Genomic DNA, 6,000 nt, shown 5'->3' with positions numbered 1-6,000 from the left:
ATGAAAAACACCAAACCGAGGAGTCTTCTACAAAGGTGTAACCATGACTCCAGACTCTCATCTGACCATTCCTCTCCTCTGCGACAGGAACCCAGCTTGTTGGGGTGCACAGAGCTGAGAAGCCCCTGATTCAGGCAGCATAGCTTCAGGATGATCCCAGCGAGGCGGTAAGCAAGGGAGGACGATGGAGGAGAGAGAGGACCCCGGGGTGTGAGGAGGGAGAAGAGGGCACAGGCTCCCCAGTTCCTGGCCCTTCTCCCCACACTCCCAGACCCTGGAGCCCCATTCTCATTCCGCATCCCAGGGAACACCTAGTTCTGGAAGAAGCCCCCATGGGAGAAGTCAGGGAGATCAGGGGCACAGGCAGGAGCCTTGGGCAGGCAAGCCAGGGAGTTGACCTAGTAGGACCCAGCATCATGGACTTCCTGGGAGTTGATGGAGTCAGAACTGATGGAGGGCTCATGGTCAAAGAAGTTTTAGGGTTGCAGGAAGAAGCCCACACCATTCCCCACTGTCACCGTGTTTGGAATGTCCTCTGCATGTGGGATGTGCAGGAACCGGCTGTCACCCGGTCACCAAGTCCTAGTAGGGGAAGAAAGGGGGTCATGAGGCCTGTTGCTGCTAAGGACACCTCTGCCTCCCACAGGATTCACTTTGGGAGCCCACCATCACTCAAAAGGGTTTTAAATCTTTCAAAGTTTTTTCATACTAGCCCTGAAGTCAAAGCATAAAGAATCAACTTCATATTAGGAGCGACACCAGCCTCCTAGGTCCCAGTCTGCAGCTGCCATCTGGGACATTTCCCATCACATCCCCATCACCTTACCCATCCTAAGAGAAATGATGACACCCACAGGCTACTTTAGCACCTCGCCTGACTCTGGGAGAGTTCCCAAACTGTGACTGAAGGAAGGAGAATGGAGGAGGGAAGATCAGGTTTGGATGGCAGAAAAGTTCAACGTTTGGAAATTAATCCTTTAGTGGTGAAGACAGAAACGGATAAGTTTTAGGTATAAGAGAGGTGGTCTTCCCTTCCCTTCCAGCCCTTTGAATCCTGGGGCCCTTAAAGGACTCAGTCCACAAGCAGAGACTGAGAGAGCTGCTGCCTCTCGAGGAAAGACTGGAGCATTAGCCAGGGTCTGCAGATGAAGCCCAGCTTAGGAAGTTGCCCGCCACAAGTAGTGAGCAGATCCACAAGAGCACAGAAGCAGGAGTCAGCTCAGCCCCCCAGGTGATCACGGGTTTTCAGGCCCCCCCACCAAGGGAAGGTGGGGCTGATCTCTGTGTCCCCCACCCCTCCCTCTTCTCCCACAGTCAGCTGACCTTTCCAGCAATGGTCTCATTGTTGATGAAGTCAGCAACGTCTACGGTGGGAGTCCAGGGGTCATTCTGATTGAAGACGCTGGAGCTGCTGGGCTCTGTCTCCTTCTGGGTCACGACCAGCTGGTACCTAGAGATGCTCTGGTCAGGGGTTCATGGTCACTGTCCCTGTCCTGCTGCCTGATCATCATGGAAGGGAGCTGAGCCCATGGACCTCAGCTTCCCAGCTCATCCACACCCTCACCGTGATGTCACCCTAGTGTGCAGCCATTTTCCTGCACATCCCACATCCCACCTAGTGGGTGGTCCAACATCATTTTTTGTTTTTTAAAGATACAGTATTGGGGTGATCTCTTTCTTTTTCCTTTTCTTTTTGACCTGAGCCCAGCATGTTTTCATGTCCTTTTCCTGTTGATCCCTTTGGATTCCATAGCATCAGGAAAACAGGAAGGACTTCTCTGCCTGGGCCCTAGCCTTCCAGGGGGACCCTGTGTCTACTGTAGGCCGTTTGATAACCAGGAAATGTTCTGTGCTCTTACCTCACCTTGTGTAGAATTGGAACTGGGTTCCCAATTGCCCCTCCCGACATGCTGTTCTCGTCTCATCCACCCACCTCCAGCAATACGCATCACCCACCTCCCCCAGCTGACCGCTCTCTCCATGGAGCTGTTCTGGGGCAGCGGCCCCCCAGCAAAGCTGACCGTCTAGATGCAATAGCCACAAGGGCGCCCTCATTTGTTGCTCTCATTGCTGGCCAGGTACAGGTAGCGAGGGGAGGCCCCTCCCAGGGGGAAGGCGGCCTGCTCCTCAGTCTCCAGCTGATTCCGGGTCACCTGCAGCCTCTGTGTCTGGTGCTCAGGGCTCCAGGGTACCATCATGGGACAAAAGCCATGTCCTCAGTCCAGACACAGTTATCAAGTTTTTGGGGGCAGGGGGGCTGCAGAGGAGGAAGGGAGGATGGAGGCCTGGTCAGGCAGCTGCCCTGCTGCCTCTGGACTCTGCCTGCACCTGGCTTCAGAGTGGGGGCCAAAGAGAAGACCAGTCTGAGTGTGTCCCCTGCTTCTCTGCCCTCTCACCCAAAGATGCCCCCAATCTTTCGACCCCCTCTACTGGAATCGTTGCCTCCCCTAGGGTGACTTAGCTCCCATGTCCAGATCCACCTTGTAATGGGCACTGTGGGTGTGGATGGCGCCCAGCGTTTTTTCCCCAACCTGGTTTCCGCATCTTTGGGCATCACCAAAGAAGAACGCTGAGCTGATGTAGCCCGTGGCATGGAATTTGACTTCTATGGCCCCGTTGGGGTGGAAGATCATATCCCACACATAGTCATAGTTGAGCATCGTGGACACAGACCTGAAGACCAGCACTGTCTCCACAATGCCCCCAAAATAGTGGGAAAGAAAATCAGAGTGGTGTCACCTCAGGGGCAGGCCTTTGTTCTGCTTAAACACACCAAAGGCATCATGTGGTGTCTTGGAGGCTTGGGACTCCACAACGAAGTGTCAGTCCATGTAGGTGGCCTGGTAGGGGCACTCTACACGAATCAGGGGTGTGAGGACGTAACCCATGCCAATGCCACTATTCATAGGGCAAGTGAACATTGCTGTGGGGTATTCCCACACCATAAACAGTGCTGGCCACTTGTAGGCTGATCTCATAAGCCAGTCATTCTCTTTGTAATCAAATGTCAAAATCCTAGGACCACTGAAAGCTCCGAGGCCAAACGAAAAAGTCCATAATGAGGAGGACACTCGATTGCTCTGGACACTGAAGCGGGTGCCCTGAGGATGGAACTGCAGAGGGGGAGCTGGCCCAGGCGGCACCTGGGACTTCAGGGACCAGGACCCACCTGTGCCGTTGTCTGGGATCACCACCACATTCACCTGGCCAGCCTCAAACTTCTCCTCCAGCTGGGCCAGACTCTCACAGTAGCGACTTTGAAAGAACACCTTCTGGATGGTCCACTGGGCAGGGTCCAGAGCCTTGTGGTCTACCTGAAGCGCCAGCCCACAAGGTGCAGGTAAGACCCACTTTTCCCGCTGTTATAGTAGAGGCCAAATTTGGTGGCCCTGTCCCCTGACTGCATGCCACGGGGAGCTGAGTTCAGGGTCACCAGGTTCTATCCTCGTTGGTCATAGGGGCAGCAGTGGTGGAGGACACCAGCAGCCTGGGGTGGTTCTCTGTCGAAGATCATCTGGTCTATGTCCAGGGACTCTGGGAGAATCACAGGGCATTGGTGATAGGGCAGGGGGCCCCCATGACACTCCACAGTCACATCCCACGTGTAGGAGGGCTGAGGCAGCGGCCCCACCACCAGCTCAGTCACATTGGGCTGGGATGCTCTGCCAAAGAAGATGATGGCCAGTGCCTTCCGGGCAGGTGGGGGGCTCCCCCAGTCCAGGTGGGCCAGGTCTGCAGCCTTGGGGGGCAGCTGCACCTCTACAGAGAGGACACAGTTGTCTGAGGGTGTGGTCAGGCTGTGCCCAGGGCTGGACACTGGGAGATCCGGAGGGGCAGGGGGGAGGCAGGCTGGGATGACATTGCTTCCCAACTCCCTCCTCACTCCCAGAACCACCTTTCTCCCTGCCCATCACCAGAAGAGTCCACAAGGACAGAAAAATGAAGATGAACATCACTAAAACTCCAGACTCTTCAGGCTCTTGAATCAGAATGCAGCATGCAAGATAGACACATGGACAGACAGAACGGGGTGCACGATGCCTCCTTAGTGTCTGGAAGTTCCTGGTTCTGGGTGGGTCTTCTGGGCGATGGCATGATGCATACAGTGAAGACAAGCAGCCAAGGGCAGAGGGTTGGCAGGGAGTGGAGTGTGGGGTTGGGGTAGTAGTTAACTCAGTTCAGGAAATGTGGCCTGAGGTAGGAATCTGCATTTTAAGTGGGCCCATGTCAGTCTCTGTCTTTTTGTGCCAAATCAAACACTCAGGTTCAAGGTTGGAGCACAAAGTAGGGGAGGGCTGGGCTTGAGTACACAGCTGGAGACAGAAGAGGAAGATGTGACGGGGACAGAAAGGGACTGTCCTTGGGCTCTTCCTTCTGCTCCAGGCCCAGACTTTCTCCTGGCTACCTGGCTGTAAGCAAATCACACCTGAGCACAACCCTCCAGCAGGATTCGCCGCTTCCTTCCTCTAGACTGGGAAGCCCTCCTCACTGTCCTCTGCTCCCCTAAAAGCAGAATCCTACAGGCACCCACAGGAGCCTGCAGAGTCATGCTGAGAACACAAAGCACCTATAGGGAGCTGGGGGACTGAAGGGCTGAGCCAGTTCAACATCGTGGAGGCCCTGAGCTCCCTGAGTCACTGGAGGGGTGCAGGCGGTGGGGGGAGCAGTCAGTGTAAGAAAGATCCCCTCCTTACCCCAGGAGCAGGACTGCCGGACCATCACAGGTCAGGGTGCCTGGAACCCTGGCTGTGAATTTAACCTAGCTGTCCACAACCCTCATCCCCAGGAAACCCCTTTCCAGGATACTGCAGAGGCAGAGAGCAAAGCTACCTCCGATCTCAGGCAGGTGATGTCGGGGAGACACTGTCTTCTGTGCCGCCAGGTCCTGACAGGACCAGAGAAACTGAGAGTTCCAGAGATGGGACCCGCTTCCCTGGTGAACTGGGGGAGAATCCTTTCCAACCTGCACACCTCCAAGACCACTTCCCCCGAAAGGCACCTTAGATGACCTAGTAGTTCGCCTGGAGGAGAATGGACAGTACATTCCAGCCAAAAGCATCAGAACGTGCAAAGGTACAGAACTTGAACCAGCCTGGGCATGGGCCGGAAATGGCCAAATCAGCATATTGAGTGTGAGGTGGAGACAGGAGTCAGTGGGACAGCAGAAGAGATCAGGTCAGGAAGGCTTGTGCAGTGTGTGGGTCTTAAGGAAAGCAGGCCTTGCAGAAAGACAGGAATCTGGGAACATGTGAAACCAGGGAAATCAACCCCAGAAAGGTCATGTTCTCCAGATACCAGCTGCTTCTGCAACCAGCTCTGTTTTGATATGCAAATTCCACATACGGGTCATTTTGTTACCAAGCTGCGTCCTTGGACACTTCCATCAGTAGAGTTGATAAGAGGCCAGAGGAGGAATTGAGGCAGGGCCTTACTGGCACTCAAGCTGCTGCAGGAAGGAGCCAGAACAAAACACAGGTTCCCTGCTTGCCCTGTGTGGCCTGGTTCCTTCAATGGAGTATGAGTGGGGGCAGATCCGGAGAGCGGGCCTCAGGGCTGGCTTAGGTGGCCTACCCAACTGCTTGTGGTCCTGTGTGCAGAGATAGTGCCCAATACACTGCTTTTGCTTTTGGCAGCTCAGAAGTGGCAGTACAATTGTGCTCTTTTTGTATCTTATGGTTCATGATCGCCCCAACGCTGGTCCATGCCGGTATTTTGAATACCACATACTTTCCCTGTATTCTGTTGCTTGAGGAGACGTTTGTCCATGTGCCAGTGCAAGCACCCCAGTCAAGGGTCTTCAGCCCCAGTCTCTGAAATTGAAACGGTTCATGCGGACTTTGTAATAAGAGGAGCAGAATCTGAGGTCACACTCAGCCCTGGCCACGAGGCCAGCCTCTCCAGGCCAAGAACTTCATTCTGGATCCTTTTGTAAGCGATGGCCTCTTCTCCTTGGTAAGAACACATCATCAAGAGGATGGATAATGCATTCCCTGTGCTTGG

The 6,000-nt window shown here is 54.5% G+C and overlaps 1 pseudogene; it reads right to left on the bottom strand.

The window, feature by feature from the left end:
• Window positions 1-311: 311 nt before the first annotated feature.
• Window positions 312-3,953, bottom strand: LOC138084101 (primary amine oxidase, liver isozyme-like; annotated as a pseudogene).
• Between the last annotated feature and the right edge of the window lie 2,047 nt (window positions 3,954-6,000).

Source organism: Capricornis sumatraensis, chromosome 8 (genome assembly GCF_032405125.1).
Source record: "Capricornis sumatraensis isolate serow.1 chromosome 8, serow.2, whole genome shotgun sequence".
Taxonomy (NCBI): domain Eukaryota; kingdom Metazoa; phylum Chordata; class Mammalia; order Artiodactyla; family Bovidae; genus Capricornis; species Capricornis sumatraensis.
The sequence above is the reverse complement of the archived record's forward strand: the minus strand, read 5'-3'. Positions and strand labels throughout refer to the sequence as shown.